General features: G+C 47.7%; 1 pseudogene; it reads right to left on the bottom strand.

Moving 5' to 3' along the window:
- LOC123491572 overlaps positions 1–20,404 on the bottom strand; it is a 48,753-nt pseudogene that overhangs the window by 797 nt on the left and 27,552 nt on the right.

The raw sequence follows: 20,404 nt of genomic DNA, 5'->3' as shown, positions 1-20,404 counted from the left end.
TTGCATTGCTACTCTGTTTATTATCTATGCATAGTCACTTTAACTCTACCAACATGTACATATTACCTCAATTACCGCGACTAACCTGTGCCCCCGTACATTGACTCTGTACCGGTACCCCTGTATAAGCTTCTCACTCCTGTTATCTTACTGCTGCTTCTTTAATTATTTGTTATTTCATTTGTATTTTTTATTTTCTACTTATCTATTTTTTACTTAACACTTATTTTTCTTAAAACTGCATTGTTGGTTAAGAGCTTGTAAGTAAGCATTTCACTGTAAGGTCTACACCTGTTGTATTCGGGGCTCATTGACAAATACAATTTGATTTGATTTTAAGAGAATGAGACTCCATAGATGAGGCTTCTGATAGTGATACTAGTGATACTTTACCTTCCAAAATACAGAGAGTCAAAGTTCACCCCATGGAACTTATCAGGCATCCCAGCAGCAATAAGTTTTGGTCCAACAGTGCAACAAATTCGTCAAAGTCAACCTGGCCATCACCTGCAGGAACAGGAGAGTGGATATTTCGTAAATCGTTTTGCGTCAGCCAGACACTTTTACACATGTAATGGGGCCAATGATTTTTCTGGAATTATCTCAGTGAACCACATTTAAAATTGCTTGTGTTTGGGACTCACCATCCATGTCCAGCCTTTGGATAATAATCTCCAGCTCCACCTCATTGGGCATGTATCCCAGCGCACTTTATGGCGACCACCCCCAACTCCTGCTTTGAGATGTACCCGTTTCCATCTCGGTCAAACACCTTGAAAGCTTCACGGATCTCTGTGGGGAAATGGAGGGACAAAACTCAGATAGGAGGATTGTGACTAGTCTGATATTCTATTTCTAATGCACTGATCATTTCTAGTTCACATTTCCCAACCACACAACAGAGCTGTCCTGACCTCTCAAACCACTCTCATAGAGAACTGTTAATAATGCTTCAGACTCAGGAGTTATGTGGCGTTATGTTCACGTTAATAATGCTGACTTAGAAATATGTGGCGTCATGTTCATATCTTATTGCAGCTAGTTGGCTGATATTTGTATCGCTTCAGCTGAATTTGTAGAGCTTTTAATCCAGAGTGTTTGTTTGCATCAAACAGCAGAGGGGACTGACATTTTACATCTGTGATGCCAACTGTACCTTATTCACTTCAAACAGAATACTATAGCACAAGAGGAGCCTACAATAGCAGTAGCTAGGGGTTACGGAATAGTTTCCATACCAGATCTGGAGGGTTGCAAATAAACAAAATGCTCATCAATATGGTAAGGGAGTTTGTAGATTTGTTTGGATAAGGCTTGTAATATCCTTCGACCTGGAGTGTACTTAGATACAGTATATCACCACTGAGGTTTTGAGCCATCTGGCCAGGCTCAGTAAAAGACAACAGCTAAGAAGGCGAGGGCCTATCAGAATCAGCTAGTACAAAGTGAGCATATTATGCAGTTGCAGTCATATAAGATTTCAGCACGTCAAACTTCAACAATACTGTGCTCAAATGAGGTATACCACTTTCCTTTCACCTCAAATTAATTTCAAACGCGCTAAACTCAACCCACGCATAATCCATGCAAATGCCACTTTAAATCCACATTTGGTGGTGAATAGTCTTTCTAGTGCCAAAGAGGCTTTAAATATTGTAGTTACCAAATTGTAAACAAGACTAAGGGGTTTGAAAATGACAAAATAAGTGGATAATGTGTTTCGAGGAACTGGTTTCTTATATTCCCATGCTGGAATGTATAATCCAGGGAGGCTGTTACTTAAACAGTAGAACAATTGAATGGATCCTAAATCAGTCGTAACTGAGGCCATTTATATTTAGTGAGTTGAGACAAAGTCCAAAGGATTTGCACATTTCACTATGGCTTGTGTGTACTCACATCACATACAAAAAATGATCCAATACATATTTGATTGCTATATGTATCTCTCTCCAGATTAAATCTTGCGATTTGTGACGGCCGCCGCTCAACAACCTGCCCGCTTGACCGATCCCCTCCTCTCTTCTCCAGACCATTTCCGGAGGCCTTCTCCCTTACCTCACCTCAGCTCATCAACTCATCCTTGACCACTGGCTATGTCCCTTCCGTCTTCAAGAGAGCAAGAGTTGCACCCTCCCCTCAAAAAACCTACACTCGATCCCTCCGATGTCAACAACTACAGACCAGTAACCCTTCTTTTCTTTTCTCTCCAAAACTCTTAAGCGTGCCGTCTCTAGCCAACTCTCCTGCTTATCTCTCTCAGAATTACCTTCTTGATCCAAACCAGTCAGGTTTCCCAGCAAGACTGGTCATTCAACTGAGACTGCTCTTCTCTGTGTCACGGAGGCTCTCTCTTCACTGCTAAAGCTAACTCTCTCTCCTCTGCTCTTATCCTTCTAGACCTATCTGCCTTTGATACTGTGAACCATCAGATCCCTCCTCTCACACCCTCTCCGAGTTGGGCATCTCCCGGCGCTGCTCACTCTTGGATTCGTCCTACCTGACAGGTCGCTCCTACCAGGTGGCGTGGCGAATCTGTGTCTCCGCACCACGTGCTCCCACCACTGGTGTCCCCCAGGGCTCAGTTCTAGGCCCTCTCCTATTCTCTCCTATACACCCAAGTCACTTGGCTCTGTCGTATCCTCACATGGTCTCTCCTATCATTGCTACGCAGACGACACACAATGCATTTTCTCCTTTCCCCCTTCTGATAACCAGGTGGCGAATCACATCTCTGCATGTCTGGCGGACATATCAGTGTGGGATGTCGGATCACCACCTCAAGCTGAACCTCGGCAAGACGGAGCTGCTCTTCTTCCCGGGGAAGGACTGCCCCGCTCCATGATCTCGCCATCACGGTTGACAACTCCATTGTGTCCTCCTCCCAGAGTGCAAGGAACCTTGGGCGTGACCCTGGACAACACCCTGTCGTTCTCCACATAACATCAAAGCGGTGACCCGATCCTGCAGGTTCATGCTCTACAACATTCGCGAGAGTACGACCCTACCTTACACAGAAAGCGGCACAGGTCCTAATCCAGGCACTTGTCATCTCCCGTCTGGATTACTGCAACTTGCTGTTGGCTGGGCTCCCTGCCTGTGCCATTAAACCCCTACAACTTATCCAGAACGCGTGCAGCCCGTCTGGGGTTCCAACCTTCCCAAGTTCTCTCATGTCACCCCGCTCCTCCGCACACTCCACTGGCTTCCAGTTGAAGCTCGCATCTACTACAAAAACCATGGTGCTTGCCTACGGAGCTGTGAGGGGAACGGCACCTCCTTACCTTCAGGCTCTGATCAGACCCATACACCCAAACGAGGGCACTACGTTCATCCACCTCTGGCCTGCTAGCCCCCCTACCTCTCACGGTAGCACAGTTCCCGCCTCAGCCCAGTTAAAGCTATTCGCTGCTCTGGCACCCCAATGGTGGAACAAGCTCCCCCACGACGCCAGGACAGCAGAGTCACTGACCACCTTCCGGAGACACTTGAAACCCTACCTCTTTAAGGAATACCTGGAATAGTATAACAGTAATCCTTCTACACCCTCCCCCCCCCCCTCCCCCAGTGGTGGTTGTCCCACTGGCTATCCTGAGTTGAATGCACCAATTTGTAAGTCGCTCTGGATAAGTGCATCTGCTAAATGACTTAAATGTAAATGTAAATGTATGGGATCCGAATTACAATATGCTATTGAAGTAATTATCTGTCAAAAAACCACAACTTCATTTTTTGACAGGAGAATTGTAACAGAAATAGCATGCAAACCAATTAGCCTACACTCCCATTACCTTTGTTGTGATTAATAATTTGAGCACTTGTGTGCATGTGTTAACCTTCTGTTAAATGCAAAAAGGCATATCGGAACCTCTTTGGTGTACTGAGGGCTGAAAAGAGACGTGTCCCTGTCTGCGGCAAGGGGTCAGACTGACCCTACTGCTCTGGGACACAACAGCAGGATCAAGACAAATCTTCTGCTGCAATAGCCAATCCGTGACTAGGACCAACGAGTTGTGCATTCGAGATGTGTTCTGCACACTACTGTTGTTACTGCATCATTATTTGCCTGTTTGTGGCACGCCTGTTAGCTTGCACGAATCTTGCCATTCTCCTTCAAAGTCTCTCATCAACTAGCTGTTTTGACGACCACGACTGCCGCTGACTTGATGTTTTTTGTTTGTCGCACCATTCTCGGTAAACCCTAGACACTGTCATAGAGTGAAAAGCCCAGGAGGCCGGCCATTTCTGAGTTACTGGAACTAGGCGCGCCTGGCACCCTCGATCATACCATGCTCAAAGTCGCTTAGGTCATTCATTCTGCCCATTCTAACATTCAATCGAACAGTAACTGAATGCCTCAATGCCTGTCTGCCTGCTTTATAAAGCAAGCCATGACCATGTGACTCACTGTCTGTAGGAGCGAACCATTTTCGTGGAACGGGTGGTGTACCTAATAAACTAGCCACTGAGTATATGATACCATCAGGCTGATAAATGCAATGCCCCTTGGAGTGTTGTGGCTGTAGAGACAGTCACCAGTGACTGAGCGTTATTGGGACAGTGATTAATCACTTTTTCACCTATTTGTTTTCTCTTTCAACACAGACATATTTTATATACAGTGAGGGAAAAAAGTATTTGATCCCCTGCTGATTTTGTACGTTTGCCGACTGACAAAGAAATGATCAGTCTATAATTTTAATGGTAGGTTTATTTGAACAGTGAGAGACAGAATAACAACAAAAAAATCCAGAAAAACGAATGTCAAAAATGTTATAAATTGATTTGCATTTTAATTAGGGAAATAAGTATTTGACCCCCTCTCAATCAGAAAGATTTCTGGCTCCCAGGTGTCTTTTATACAGGTAGCGAGCTGAGATTAGGAGCACACTCTTAAAGGGAGTGCTCCTAATCTCAGCTTGTTACCTGTATAAAAGACACCTGTCCACAGAAGCAATCAATCAATCAGATTCCAAACTCTCCACCATGGCCAAGACCAAAGAGCTCTCCAAGGATGTCAGGGACAAGATTGTAGACCGGGACAAGATTGTAGACCTACACAAGGCTGGAATGGGCTACAAGACCATCGCCAAGCAGCTTGGTGAGAAGGTGACAACAGTTGGTGCGATTATTCGCAAATGGAAGAAACACAAAAGAACTGTCAATCTCCCTTGGCCTGGGGCTCCATGCAAGATCTCACCTCGTGGAGTTGCAATGATCATGAGAACGGTGAGGAATCAGCCCAGAACTACACGGGAGGATCTTGTCAATGATTTCAAGGCAGCTGGGACCATAGTTCACCAAGAAAACAATTGGTAACACACTACGCCGTGAAGGACTGAAATCCTGCAGCTCCCAGTAAGGTCCCCCTGCTCAAGAAAGCACATATACATGCCCGTCTGAAGTTTTCCAATTAACATCTGAATGATTCAGAGGAGAACTGGGTGAAAGTGTTGTGGCCAGATGAGACCAAAATGGAGCTCTTTGGCATCAACTCAACTTGCCGTGTTTGGAGGAGGAGGAATGCTGCCTATGACCCCAAGAACACCATCCCCACCGTCAAGCATGGAGGTGGAAACATTATGCTTTGGGGCTGTTTTTCTGCTAAGGGACAGGACAACTTCACCGCATCAAAGGACGATGGACGGGGTCATGTGCCGTCAAATCTTGGGTGAGAACCTCCTTCCCTCAGCCAGGGCATTGAAAATGGGTTGTGGATGGGTATTCCAGCATGACATTGACCCAAAACACACGGCCAAGGCAACAAAGGAGTGGCTCAAGAAGAAGCACATTAAGGTCCTGGAATGGCCTAGCCAGTCTCCAGACCTTAATCCCATAGAAAATCTGTGGAGGGAGCTGAAGGTTCGAGTTGCCAAATGTCAGGCTCGAAACCTTAATGACTTGGAGAAGATCTGCAAAGAGGAGTGGGACAAAATCCCTCCTGAGATGTGTGCAAACCTGGTGGCCAACTACAAGAAACATCTGACCTCTGTGATTGCCAACAAGGGTTTTGCCACCAAGTACTAAGTCATGTTTTGCAGAGGGGTCAAATACTTATTTCCTCATTAAAATGCATCTCAATTTATAACATTTTGACATGCGTTTTCTGGATTTTTTTTGTTGTTAATCTGTCTCTCACTGTTCAAATAAACCTACCATTAAAATTATAGACTGGTCATTTCTTCGTCAGTGGGCAAAGGTACAAAATCAGCAGGGGATCAAATACTTTTTTCCCTCACTGTAGATGTTATGATATGTTCATTGACAAATGCTGAATATTACGATTCAGCTCCAAGTATATCTTGGCTCTCTGAAAGATATGATTAATATGAGTGAGAGATGTTGAGGGTCATAGATTCTTGACTAGGACCACATTCTTTGGAAAACTAGTTGTCACACCCTGATCTGTTTCACCTGTTTTTGTGCTTGTCTCCACCCCACTCCAGGTGTCGCCCATCTTCCCCATTATCCCCAGTGTATTTATACCTGTGTTCTCTGTTTGTCTGTTGCCAGTTCGTCTTGCCTCGTCAAGTCTACCAGCGGTTTTCCTGTACTCATGTTTTTTTCTCCTAGTTTTCCCGGTTTTGAACTCTGCCTGCCCTGAGCCTGCCTGCTGTTCTGTACCTTTTGGACTCTGTTCTGGATTACTGACCTCTGCCTGCCCTTGACCTGTCGTTTGCCTGCCCCCCTGTTTTTGTAATAAGCTTTTGTTACTTCGAAACTGTCTGCATCTGGGTCTTCTCCTGAGCCGTGATACTAGTTGTAGTTTTGAGTCTTAGTCCTTGATTAAATGTCAAGGTTATGGTCACCAAATTGCTCCTATTCCAAGAATAACTTAGCTCCCTTGGCATATCATTTATTTTACTTGTTCAGAACTTCTTCAAAGTCAGTCAAAACTTTACTTTCCCACAGTTAGTTTATAAATCCACAGTTAGTTTAAAAATGAGTTAAATTCATGGTCTGTTGCTCCGAGAATTGAATACTACAAAGCCTAGCTCGTCTCCTGCGCCTGTCCATTTTCTTCAAAGTAATTGCACAACTGCAGATCTTTGACTGGAGTTGAAGTCTCACGTCGACTATCATTATTTATGCTCACAATACATGTCTGATCTATAGAATTGCTGACATTCCTGAGCGGCGGCAGTACCCTGAATACACACCAAACCACGTTCCATTATTGAAGATATAAGTCAATTATTCCATTTCCACCTGGTAGTCACTTTAAAAGATTCCAATCTAGATGTGTCTTAAAATCTCCTCAGTCAATCTGCTCTGTATTGAATAGAGCAGAAAGAAACCATCTCTGGTGTAGCGAGCCCAGCCCTGAAAGGGGATCTCCACAGGGGTCTGTCTGCACTGTTCCCCCTGAACAAAAGGTCACCTATGAGCCTGAGCCCTATTCCTCCCCAGTGCCTCAGGACCATAGTTTCCCTCTCTGAGGAGGACAGTCTCACTCTGCTTGTAGGTCTTGTATGGGTGATATAGCTCTATTCTGCACAGTCCCAATGCTTTCCCAACAAATCAAACCAAAATGAAAAACCACAAGACTGTGTGGTTCCAACTGACTGGCAATTGTATTTGCTGAAGCTGGTGTCAGATATTCAATATTAAGCGGCCTGCTCATCCATTTCATGAGAATTCTCTCTCTTTCAAAAGGCTTGACTTTTTATCATAATATAGCTGAACTCGCACTGTGTCATTTGTTCTGCATTCAGTGAGACTGAGGATGAGAGAGAGAGAGAGAGAGAGAGAGAGAGAGAGAGAGAGAGAGAGATCCCTCCTCTTCAGATAGCTTACTGTGAGCCTGGAGCTCTCCAAGAAATTATCACAATCTCCAGTCATGACTTGATCTTTGTTATGACATTTTCAATAATTCAGCTTGAACAAATAACTAATCCCGGGTTATCTCTTCAGCTTTACAGATACTTCAAGAAACTCTGCTTCTGCTGATGTGCAAAGGGAATTGCAGTACAAGCTGTCTGCTACAGATTTAGGAACTTAATTTGACCTACAGTGGGGGAAAAAAGTATTTAGTCAGCCACCAATTGTGCAAGTTCTCCCACTTAAAAAGATGAGAGAGGCCTGTAATTTTCATCATAGGTATACGTCAACTATGACAGACAAATTGAGAGAGAAAAATCCAGAAAATCACATTGTAGGATTTTTAATGAATTTATTTGCAAATTATGGTGGAAAATAAGTATTTGGTCACCTACAAACACGCAAGATTTCTGGCTCTCACAGACCTGTAACTTCTTCTTTAAGAGGCTCCTCTGTCCTCCACTCGTTACCTGTATTAATGGCACCTGTTTGAACTTGTTATCAGTATAAAAGACACCTGTCCACAACCTCAAACAGTCACACTCCAAACTCCACTATGGCCAAGACCAAAGAGCTGTCAAAGGACACCAGAAACAAAATTGTAGACCTGCACCAGGCTGGGAAGACTGCATCTGCAATAGGTAAGCAGCTTGGTTTGAAGAAATCAACTGTGGGAGCAATTATTAGGAAATGGAAGACATACAAGACCACTGATAATCTCCCTCGATCTGGGGCTCCACGCAAGATCTCACCCCGTGGGATCAAAATGATCACAAGAACTGTGAGCAAAACCCCAGAACCACACGGGGGGACCTAGTGAATGACCTGCAGAGAGCTGGGACCAAAGTAACAAAGCCTACCATCAGTAACACACTACGCCGCCAGGGACTCAAATCCTGCAGTGCTAGACGTGTCCCCCTGCTTAAGCCAGTACATGTCCAGGCCCGTCTGAAGTTTGCTAGAGTGCATTTGGAGGATCCAGAAGAGGATTGGGAGAATGTCATATGGTCAGATGAAACCAAAATAGAACTTTTTGGTAAAAACTCAACTCGTCGTGTTTGGAGGACAAAGAATGCTGAGTTGCATCCAAAGAACACCATACCTACTGTGAAGCATGGGGGTGGAAACATCATGCTTTGGGGGCTGTTTTTCTGCAAAGGGACCAGGACGACTGATCCGTGTAAAGGAAAGAATGAATGGGGCCATGTATCGTGAGATTTTGAGTGAAAACCTCCTTCCATCAGCAAGGGCATTGAAGATGAAACGTGGCTGGGTCTTTCAGCATGACAATGATCCCAAACACACCGCCCGGGCAATGAAGGAGTGGCTTCGTAAGAAGCATTTCAAGGTCCTGGAGTGGCCTAGCCAGTCTCCAGATCTCAACCTCATAGAAAATCTTTGGAGGGAGTTGAAAGTCCGTGTTGCCCAGCGACAGCCCCAAAACATCATTGCTCTAGAGGAAATCTGCATGGAGGAATGGGCCAAAATACCAGCAACAGTGTGTGAAAACCTTGTGAAGACTTACAGAAAACGTTTGACCTGTGTCAATGCCAACAAAGGGTATATAACAAAGTATTGAGAAACTTTTGTTATTGACCAAATACTTATTTTCCACCATAATTTGCAAATATGTGGATTGGAAGTAATACAGCGCTTAGAAGTATTTACTTTGTCTTTTGTAAGCCTCCTCTTATATGGCCTATTCTTCCGGCAGGCGAGGTGAGTAGTCATGCTGTACTTCGCTCCGCAGGTAATATGACACATTACATTACAATGGAACGATTTGATTAGTGTAATGTTGGCTAGCTACATAGTTGTATTTGTATCAAAGATAAAGGTGTAGTATAGAGTAACTATCGAGGTTAGCTAGCCAGCTACATTCGTTCGCAGCGACGCCGTTTTTCAAACAAAGTCATCACCGCAGCCATTGCTAGCTAGCCAACGCTACCAGCTAGCAGTACTATAGCAACTAAATACAATATAATTTTAGCCAGCTACATTCGTTCGCAGCGACGCCGTTTTTCAAACAAAGTCAACACAGCAGCCATTGCTAGCTAGCCAACACTACCAGCTAGCAGTACTGTAGCAGCTAAATACAATATATTTGTGCTAGCTAGCCAACGTTTAATTATTGCTGCGTTATGAAAGGAACTAGACACGGACACGAATTATCTGTTTAGTGTGTTAACACACTATTGGTAGTTTGTTGTAACCAAGTATTGGTGCTAAACCGTGTGTTATTGGATGCTAGCATGCTAGTTAGCTATGGCGTCATAGTTAGCTAGCTGAATAAAGTAAGTTGAGTCTATTCCTTGAAACATTGAACCGCTGTAGTTTACAACAATTCTAATTTCTAAAGTGGAAGTTGGGAGAGTTTTATTCGGGTGTTTCAGTGAAACAATTATAGTTTCTGAGGTGGAAGTTGGGAGAGTTATATTTGGGAGTTGTGGTGAGGGAGGCCCCACTCTCTCCTTTCCCAGATGTTTAGTTCATTTCATTCCAATCTCCTCTGCATTATTGTAGCCATTTGCTACAGCCTGTCAACTATGCCTCTGCCTATCCCTGTTCTCTCCTCTCCGCACAGGCTACACAAACGCTTCACACCGCGTGGCTGCTGCCTCTCTAACCTGGTGGTCCCTGCACGCACCACACACCTGGAGTTCCAGGTCTCAGGCAGCCTCTGGAACTGCCGCTCTGCTGCCAACAAGGCTGACTTCATCCCAGCCTATGCTACCCTCCAGTCCCTCGACTTCCTGGCGCTGACGGAAACATGGATTACCACTGAAAACACTGCTACTCCTACTGCTCTCTCCTCGTCTGACCATGTGTTCTCGCATACCCCGAGAGCATCTGGTCAGAGGGGGTGGTGGCACAGGAATCCTCATCTCTCCCAAGTGGACATTCTCAATTTTTCCCCTAACCCATCTGTCTATCTCCTCATTTGAATTCCATGCTGTCACAGTCACTAGCCCATTTAAGCTTAATATCCTTGTCATCTATCGCCCTCCAGGTTCCCTTGGAGAGTTCATCAATGAGCTTGACGCCTTGATAAGTTCCTTTCCTGAGGATGGCTCACCCCTCACAGTTTTGGGGGATTTCAACCTCCCTACGTCTACATTTGACTCATTTCTCTCTGCCTCCTTCTTTCCACTCCTCTCCTCTTTTGACCTCACCCGCTCACCGTCCCCCCCTACTCACAAGGCAGGCAATAAGCTTGACCTCATCTTTACTAGATGCTGCTCTTCTACTAATCTCACTCCAACTCCCCTCCATGTCTCCGACCACTACTTTGTATCCTTTTCTCTCTCGCTCTCCTCCAACACTACTCACTCTGCCCCTACACAGATGGTAATGCGCCGCCGCGACCTTCGCTCTCTCTCTCCCACTACTCTCTCCTCTTCCATCCTATCATCTCTTCCCTCTGCTCAATCCTTCTCCCTCCAATCTCCTGATTCTGCCTCCTCAACCCTCCTCTCCTCCCTTTCTGCATCCTTTGACTCTCTGTGTCCCCTATCCTCCCGGCCGGCTCGGTCCTCCCCCTCCAGCTCCGTGGCTTGATGACTCATTGCGAGCTCACAGAACAGAGCTCCGGGCAGCTGAGCGGAAATGGAAGAAAACTAGACTCCCTGCGGACCTGGCATCTTTTCACTCCCTCCTCTCTACATTTTCTTCATCTGTTTCTGCTGCTAAGGCCACTTTCTACCACTCTAAATTCCAAGCATCTGCCTCTAACCCTAGGAAGCTCTTTGCCACATTCTCCTCCCTGCTGAATCCTCCCCCCCTCATCCCTCTCTGTGGATGACTTCGTCAACCACTTTGAAAAGAAGGTTGACGACATCCGATCCTCGTTTGTTAAGTCTAATGACAATGCTGGTCCTGCTCACACTGCCCTACCCTATGCTTTGACTTCTTTCTCCCCTCTCTCTCCAGATAAAATCTCGCGACTTGTGACTGCAGGCCGCCCAACAACCTGCCCGCTTGACCCCATCCCCTCCTCTCTTCTCCAGACCATCTCCGGTGACCTTCTCCCCTACCTCACCTCGCTGATCAACTCATCCTTGACCGCTGGCTATGTCCCTTCCATCTTCAAGAGAGCGAGAGTTGCACCCCTTCTCAAAAAACCAACACTTGATCCCTCTGATGTCAACAACTACAGACCAGTATCCCTTCTTTCTTTTCTTTCCAAAACTATTGAGCGTGCCGTCTTTAGCCAACTCTCTTGCTATCTCTCTCAGAATGACCTTCTTGATCCAAACCAGTCAGGTTTCAGGACTGGTCATTCAACTGAGACTGCTCTTCTCTGTGTCACGGAGGCTCTCCGCACTGCTAAAGCTAACTCTCTCTCCTCTGCTCTTGTCCTTCTAGACCTGTCTGCTGCCTTTGATACTGTGAACCATCAGATCCTCCTCTCCACCCTCTCCGAGCTGGGCATCTCCGGCGCGGCTCACTCTTGGATTGCGTCCTACCTGACCGGTCGCTCCTACCAAGTGGCGTGGCGAAAGCTGTCTCCGCACCACGTGCTCTCACCACTGGTGTCCCCAGGGCTCAGTTCTAGGCCCTCTCCTATTCTCGCTATACACCAAGTCACTTGGCTCTGTCATATCCTCACATGGCCTCTCCTATCATTGCTACGCTGACGATACACAACTAATCTTCTCCTTTCACCCTTCTGATAACCAGGTGGCGAATCGCATCTCTGCATGTCTGGCAGACATATCAGTATGGATGACGGATCACCACCTCAAGCTGAACCTTGGCAAGACGGAGCTGCTCTTCCTCCCGGGGAAGGACTGCCCGTTCCATGATCTCGCCATCACGGTTGACAACTCCGTTGTGTCCTCCTCCCAGAGTGCGAAGAGCCTTGGCGTGACCCTGGACAACACCCTGTCGTTCTCCGCTAACATCAAGGCGGTGACCCGATCCTGCAGGTTCATGCTCTACAACATTCGGAGAGTACGACCCTGCCTTACACAGGAAGCGGCACAGGTCCTAATCCAGGCACTTGTCATCTCCCGTCTGGATTACTGCAACTCGCTGTTGGCTGGGCTCCCTGCCTGTGCCATTAAACCCCTACAACTCATCCAGAATGCCGCAGCCCGTCTGGTGTTCAACCTTCCCAAGTTCTCTCACGTCACCCCGCTCCTCCGCACACTCCACTGGCTTCCAGTTGAAGCTCGCATCTGTTACAAGACCATGGTGCTTGCCTATGGAGCTGTGAGGGGAACGGCACCTCCGTACCTTCAGGCTCTGATCAGTCCCTACACCCAAACGAGGGCATTGCGTTCATCCACCTCTGGCCTGCTGGCTCCCCTTCCTCTGCGGAAGCATAGTTCCCGCTCAGCCCAGTCAAAACTGTTCGCTGCTCTGGCACCCCAATGGTGGAACAAGCTCCCTCACGACGCCAGGACAGCGGAGTCACTCACCACCTTCCGGAAACATTTGAAACCCCACCTCTTTAAGGAATACCTGGGATAGGATAAAGTAATCCTTCTACCCCCCCTCTAAAAATAAAAAATAAAAAATAAATTGTAAAGTGGTTATCCCACTGGCTATAGGGTGAATGCACCAATTTGTAAGTCGCTCTGGATAAGAGCGTCTGCTAAATGACGTAAATGTAAATGTAAATTAAAAATCCTACAATGTGATTTTCTGGATTTTTCTTTCTCATTTTGTCTGTCATAGTTGACGTGTACCTATGATTAAAATTACAGGCCTCTCTCATCTTTTTAAGTGGGAGAACTTGCACAATTGGTGGCTGACTAAATACTTTTTTCCCCCACTGTATATAGAGATGTAGGATCTTCATTTGATCACTCTTTTGTTGCTGAGAACTTTCCTGCACTGCAGGAAATGCAGATGAACTTCGTGATTTACATAAATTCACTGAAAACCCGCACTAACACACGGTTATATTATCAGTATTGCACTTTTCCTGCAGCCTACTTTTGACCAGCTAATAGCCTAACCACCCATCAAGCAACATTATGGACTAAACATTCAAATCCTGTTGCTGCAGGATTATGTTGCTGTGACAATATACAGTGGGGGAAAAAAGTATTTAGTCAGCCACCAATTGTGCAAGTTCTCCCACTTAAAAAGATGAGAGAGGCCTGTAATTTTCATCATAGGTACACGTCAACTATGACTGACAAAATGAGGAAAAAAATTCCAGAAAATCACATTGTAGGATTTTTAATGAATTTATTTGCAAATTATGAGCTACTCTTCCATTTGTTATTGCCAAGGTGGAATATTTCCCTTGTGATAGTTTCGTTTTGACGCTTGGTGCATTTTATTTATGTAAACGGAATAAACTCTGGACTTCGGTGTTTTACCTCTTGCGCCTGACTCCTTCATTCACACCTCATCACACACCACCAGTGCAGAGCTTGCTCAGGAATGGCAGCAGGCAGGTGTGAGTGCATCTGCACGCACAGTGAAGCAAAGACTTTTGGAGGATGGCCTGGTGTCAAGAAGGGCAGCGAGGAAGCCACTTCTCTCCAGGAAAAACATCAGGGACAGACTGATATTCTGCAAAAGGTATAGGGATTGGACTGCTGAGGACTGGGGTAAAGTCATTTTCTCTGATGAATCTCCTTTCCGATTGTTTGGGGCATCCGGAAAAAAGCTTGTCCTGTGTCCTGCCAACAGTAAAGCATCCTGAGACCATTCATGTGTGGGGTTGCTTCTCAGCCAAGGGAGTGGGCTCACTCACAATTTTGCCTAAGAACACAGCCATGAATAACGAATGGCACCAACACATCCTCCGAGAGCAACTTCTCCCAACCATCCAAGAACAGTTTGGTGACGAACAATGCCTTTTCCAGCATGATGGAGCACCTTGCCATAAGGCAAAAGTGATAACTAAGTGGCTCGGGGAACAAAACATCGACATTTTGGGTCCATGGCCAGGAAACTCCCCAGACCTTAATCCCTTTGAGAACTTGTGGTCAATCCTAAAGAGGCGGGTGGACAAACAAAAACCCACAAATTCGGACAAACTCCAAGCATTGATTATGCAAGAATGGGCTGCCATCAGTCAGGATGTGGCCCAGAAGTTAATTGACAGCATGCCAGGGCGGATTGCAGAGGTCTTGAAAAAGAAGGGTCAACACTGCAAATATTGACTCTTTGCATAAACTTAATGTAATTGTCAATACAAGCCTTTGACACTTATGGAATGCTTGTAATTATACTTCAGTATACCATAGTAACATCTGACAAAAATATCTAAAAACACTGAAGCAGCAAACTTTGTGAAGACCAATACTTGTGTCATTCTCAATACTTTTGACCACGACTGTACACAGTAAGAGGTAAGGTGAAGGAAACCCTCTTATAGTTCGCAGTATTCTGGGACCCTGCAGATTCAACACTGTGGGAAAAGCCTCCCTGGTACTAATTTAAACAGCTGGTGAGTCCATGAGGACACCACTGCTTACCATATATCCACATTTGGCATAGGATTCCCCAATCTAGGAATGGACCCACCTACATACAGTAGGGTAACAGTATTTGATGAGAACAGCACTGTATACTACAGGGTTCTAATTTGTTCAAACAATGTTCAAACAATGCCCTGCCACTTTGTTTATAGCAACGCTTGCTCAATGAAATCTAATTCTGATGATTCTTTCTATTCAGAGTGTGCTCTGGGCGTTCGTAAATTCAGAGCGTTGTCAGATTGTCCGTTCGTAAATTCAGAGCGTTTCGATCTCGGAGCGTTCAGAGGGCACACTGGACGCTCTGGCTGAGGAGTAGGGTTGATCCGCGCGTTCTGACCTCACAACGGCAGTCAAGCACCCAAACTAACTGGCTAAAGTTAGCTAGCTTGCTAGCTACTTCACGACATAAAATGAGAGAACACCTCACTCTGACCAATTTTCTCGCCCTAGCAGAGCTGGTTAGGCTGTTTTCATGTTATCCAGAACGTTGGTGACTGTAACTGTGCTGCTGGCAACAATTAAATACTGTGACACTCTGGCTCCAGGGACTCTGATTTATGGAGCCAGGGTTGTTCATTTTCATTTGGGTGTATTTCTATGTTGGGATTTCTAGTTGTGCATTTCTATGTTGTGGTGGTTCTTGATTATTCATGTGACTCCCAATCGGAGGTAACGAGTGACAGCTGTCGGCTCGTTATCTCTGATTGGGAGCCATATTTAAACTGTTGTGGTTTCACTGTGTGTTTGTGGGTTTTTGTTCCTGTACAGTCATTTGTCACTGTGGACTTCACTATCGTCATTCGTTTATTTGTTTTCGTGGTTGCTTTGATTAAATAAAGTCATCATGTTCACTCAACGCGCTGCGCTTTGGTCTACTCATTCGTCAGACGATCGTGACAGAAAAACCCACCATAAAAGGACCAAGCAGCGTGTCCAGGAGCAAAGAGACTGGACATGGGAGGAGGCGCCTGGTAAGGAGATCGAGAGGCTGGCGATGGCCCAGGTGGGCAAATCGTGGTCCTGGGAGGACATGCTCGGGGGCAAGGGACCTTGGGGGAAGATCAAGGCCCTGGCGAGAGGAGCAACGGCGTCAGCAGGGTCATCGTTGGAAGGACGAGAGGCAACCCCAAAAAGTTTTTTGGGGGGCACATGGCGGGCGGCTGGGCAGCAGGAGGCTGCCACAGGGAGACGTGGAGAGAAGGCTATCGGATTACGGGAGCCATTGGCGAGTAGAGGAAGGGAAGTTGTTGTGGCACGGCGTGAGAGACTGATGTGTGTTACCAGTCCGGTCCGGCCCGTTCCTGATCCCCAGTTAAAGCCAGTGGTGTGTGTTCCCAGTATGGACCGGCCTGTTCCTACTCCACGCATCAAGCCCACGGTGTGCGTCGCCAGTCCAGCCCGGCCTGTTCCTGCTCCACGCACAGAACCTACGGTGTGCGTCGCCAGCCCAGCCCGGCCTGTTCCTGCTCCACGCACAGAACCTACGGTGTGCGTCGCCAGCCCAGCCCGGCCGGTTCCTGCTCCACGCACAGAACCTACGGTGTGCGTCGCCAGCCCAGCCCGGCCTGTTCCTGCTCCACGCACAGAACCTACGGTGTGCGTCGCCAGCCCAGCCCGGCCGGTTCCTGCTCCACGCACCAGGGATATGGTGCGCTTCGCCAGCCCGGCCCGGCCTGTTCCGGCCACTCGCACCAGGGATACGGTGCGCGTCGCCAGCCCGGCCCGGCCTGTTCCGGCCACTCGCACCAGGGGATACGGTGCGCGTCGCCAGCCCAGCCCGGCCTGTTCCTGCTCCACGCACCAGGGATACGGTGCGCCGCCAGCCCGGCCCGGCCTGTTCCGGCCACTCGCACCAGGGATACGGTGCGCGGCCGCCAGCCCAGCCCGGCCTGTTCCTGCTCCACGCACCATAAAAAGCCCTGAGATGCGTGTTCTCAGCCTGGGACCACCAGTTCCGGCACCACGCATCAGGCCTACGGTGCGTCCCCAGGGCCCAGCATGCCCTGTTCCTTCTCCCGCACTAGCCCTGAGATGCGTGTCCTCAGCCCGGTACCTCCAGTTCCGGCACCACGCACCAGGCCTACGGTGCGCCTCAGACGGCCAGAATCTGCCGTCTGCCCAACGGGGCCTGAACTGCCCGTCTGCCCAACGGCGCCTGAACTGCCCGTCTGCCCAACGGTGCCTGAACTGCCCGTCTGCCCAACGGCGCTTGAACTACCCGTCTGCCCTACGGGCGCTAAAGCCGCCCGTCTGTACTGAGCCTGCAAAGCCGCCCCGTCTGCCATGAGCCTTCAGAGCCGTCCGCCAGATCGGAGCCGCTAGAGCCTTCCGCCAGACAGGAGCCGCTAGAGCCTTCCGCCAGACAGGATCAGCCAGAGCCGTCTGCCAGACAGGATCAGCCAGAGCCTTCCGCCAGACAGGATCAGCCAGAGCCTTCCGCCAGACAGGATCAGCCAGAGCCTTCCGCCAGCTATGAGCAGCCAGATCCGTCAGCCAGCCATGAGCAGCCAGAGCCTTCCGCCAGCCATGAGCAGCCAGATCCGTCAGCCAGCCACGAGCAGCCAGATCCGCCAGCCAGCCATGAGCAGCCAGATCCGTCAGCCGGCCATGAGCCGTCCAGCCAGGATCCGCCAGAGCTGTCCAGCCAGGATCCGCCAGAGCCGTCCAGCCAGGATCCGCCAGAGCCGTCCAGCCAGGATCCGCCAGAGCCGTCCAGCCAGGATCCGCCAGAGCCGTCCAGCCAGGATCCGCCAGAGCCGTCCAGCCAGGATCCGCCAGAGCCGTCCAGCCAGGATCCGCCAGCCAGCCAGGATCTGCCAGAGCCAGCCAGCCAGGATCCGCCATTTAGTCCGGTACTGCCCCTTAGCCCTGTGCTGTCCCTTATCCTGGTGCTGCCCCTTATCCTGGTGCTGCCCCTTATCCTGGTGCTGTCCCTTAGTCCGGTGTTGCCCCTTAGTCCGGTGCTGCCTCTTAGTCCGGTGCTGCCCCTTAATCCAGTGGGGTTATATTGGAGGGTGGTCATTTGGAGGAGGCTACGTAAGCGGGTAGTGACTATGGTGGGGTGGGGACCACGACCAGTGCCAGAGCCGCCACCATGGACAGACGCCCACCCAGACCCTCCCCTAGACTGTATGCTGGTGCGCCCGGAGTTCGCACCTTTAGGGGGGGGTACTGTGACACTCTGGCTCCAGGGACTCTGATTTATGGAGCCAGGGTTGTTCATTTTCATTTGGGTGTATTTCTATGTTGGGATTTCTAGTTGTGCATTTCTATGTTGTGGTGGTTCTTGATTATTCATGTGACTCCCAATCGGAGGTAACGAGTGACAGCTGTCGGCTCGTTATCTCTGATTGGGAGCCATATTTAAACTGTTGTGGTTTCACTGTGTGTTTGTGGGTTTTTGTTCCTGTACAGTCATTTGTCACTGTGGACTTCACTATCGTCATTCGTTTATTTGTTTTCGTGGTTGCTTTGATTAAATAAAGTCATCATGTTCACTCAACGCGCTGCGTATTGGTCCGCTTCCTCAGACGATCGTGACAAATACGCTTTTTTTGCAGACGTTTACGGACACCGGCCATATTCAACGGGTGTTGAGCGTTCGTAAATTCATCAGTTATTCTTCGCTCTGGCACACTCAGTAGAGAGTACTCTGAAATTGGAGTAGATAGTGTCGTAGTAAATATAAAATGTTATAGATTGGTCTGACTAAAATGTTGTGCAAGACCCAATTGTGTTAGGAGCCTGTTTTCAATAAATGCTGTTCCAGGTCAGAGAACAAAGGACAGAGGAGAACACCATATCTTGTCACCAGATGGCCTAGTCTTGCAGGAATGCGATAACAGGACAACACCCCCACCTCCGGCCATAAACCACCAGTTACTCCCCACGAGTTCCCTTGACACACACCAATATTTCACTTTCACGCACACTCATTCTCAACTCCTCACGAGTTCCCTGGACACACACAAACATTTCATTTGCACGCACACTCATTCTCAACTCCCCTGTCTACTGGTCGGGTGCCAAGGGCAGAGGACTCTGCCGTGCACCAATGGGGCATCTGCTCTGGACAGAGCAGACCCGCCTCCTACGCCTCGGGAACCAATCAAGGGACTAGAAGAAGGACCCCTTCCTTTATGTTACATTGTATAAAGTAATGCTGTAAACTCTGTTTAATCATCTTTCTCAACTGTCTCCATAAGAGGCAATTGATTGGGTCCATGCATGTAGCTTGAACAGAACAAGATATCTCTGTTTTAATAAACTGCCTTTTGCTTAAGCAAATTCCTCTCTGTCTAGCGTCGATGGTTTGTACTCCCTCTCCTTATAATTTAAACACCAACAATAGCCAAATTGAATTTACGAACACACCCCATGTACAGTGGGGAAAAAAAGTATTTAGTCAGCCACCAATTGTGCAAGTTCTCCCACTTAAAAAGATGAGAGAGGCCTGTAATTTTCATCATAGGTACACGTCAACTATGACAGACAAATTGAGAAAAAAAAATCCAGAAAATCACATTGTAGGACTTTTTATTAAATTATTTGCAAATTATGGTGGAAAATAAGTATTTGGTCACCTACAAACAAGCAAGATTTCTGGCTCTCACAGACCTGTAACTTCTTCTTTAAGAGGCTCCTCTGTCCTCCACTCGTTACCTGTATTAATGGCACCTGTTTGAACTTGTTATCAGTATAAAAGACACCTGTCCACAACCTCAAACAGTCACACTCCAAACTCCACTATGGCCAAGACCAAAGAGCTGTCAAAGGACACCAGAAACAAAATTGTAGACCTGCACCAGGCTGGGAAGACTGAATCTGCATTAGGTAAGCAGCTTGGTTTGAAGAAATCAACTGTGGGAGCAATTATTAGGAAATGGAAGACATACAAGACCACTGATAATCTCCCTCGATCTGGGGCTCCACGCAAGATCTCACCCCGTGGGGTCAAAATGATCATAAGAACGGTGAGCAAAAATCCCAGAACCACACGGGGGACCTAGTGAATGACCTGCAGAGAGCTGGGACCAAAGTAACAAAGCCTACCATCAGTAACACACTACGCCGCCAGGGACTCAAATCCTGCAGTGCCAGACGTGTCCCCCCTGCTTAAGCCAGTACATGTCCAGGCC

Source organism: Coregonus clupeaformis, chromosome 9, assembly GCF_020615455.1.
Source record: "Coregonus clupeaformis isolate EN_2021a chromosome 9, ASM2061545v1, whole genome shotgun sequence".
Taxonomy (NCBI): Eukaryota; Metazoa; Chordata; class Actinopteri; order Salmoniformes; family Salmonidae; genus Coregonus; species Coregonus clupeaformis.
The sequence above is the reverse complement of the archived record's forward strand: the minus strand, read 5'-3'. Positions and strand labels throughout refer to the sequence as shown.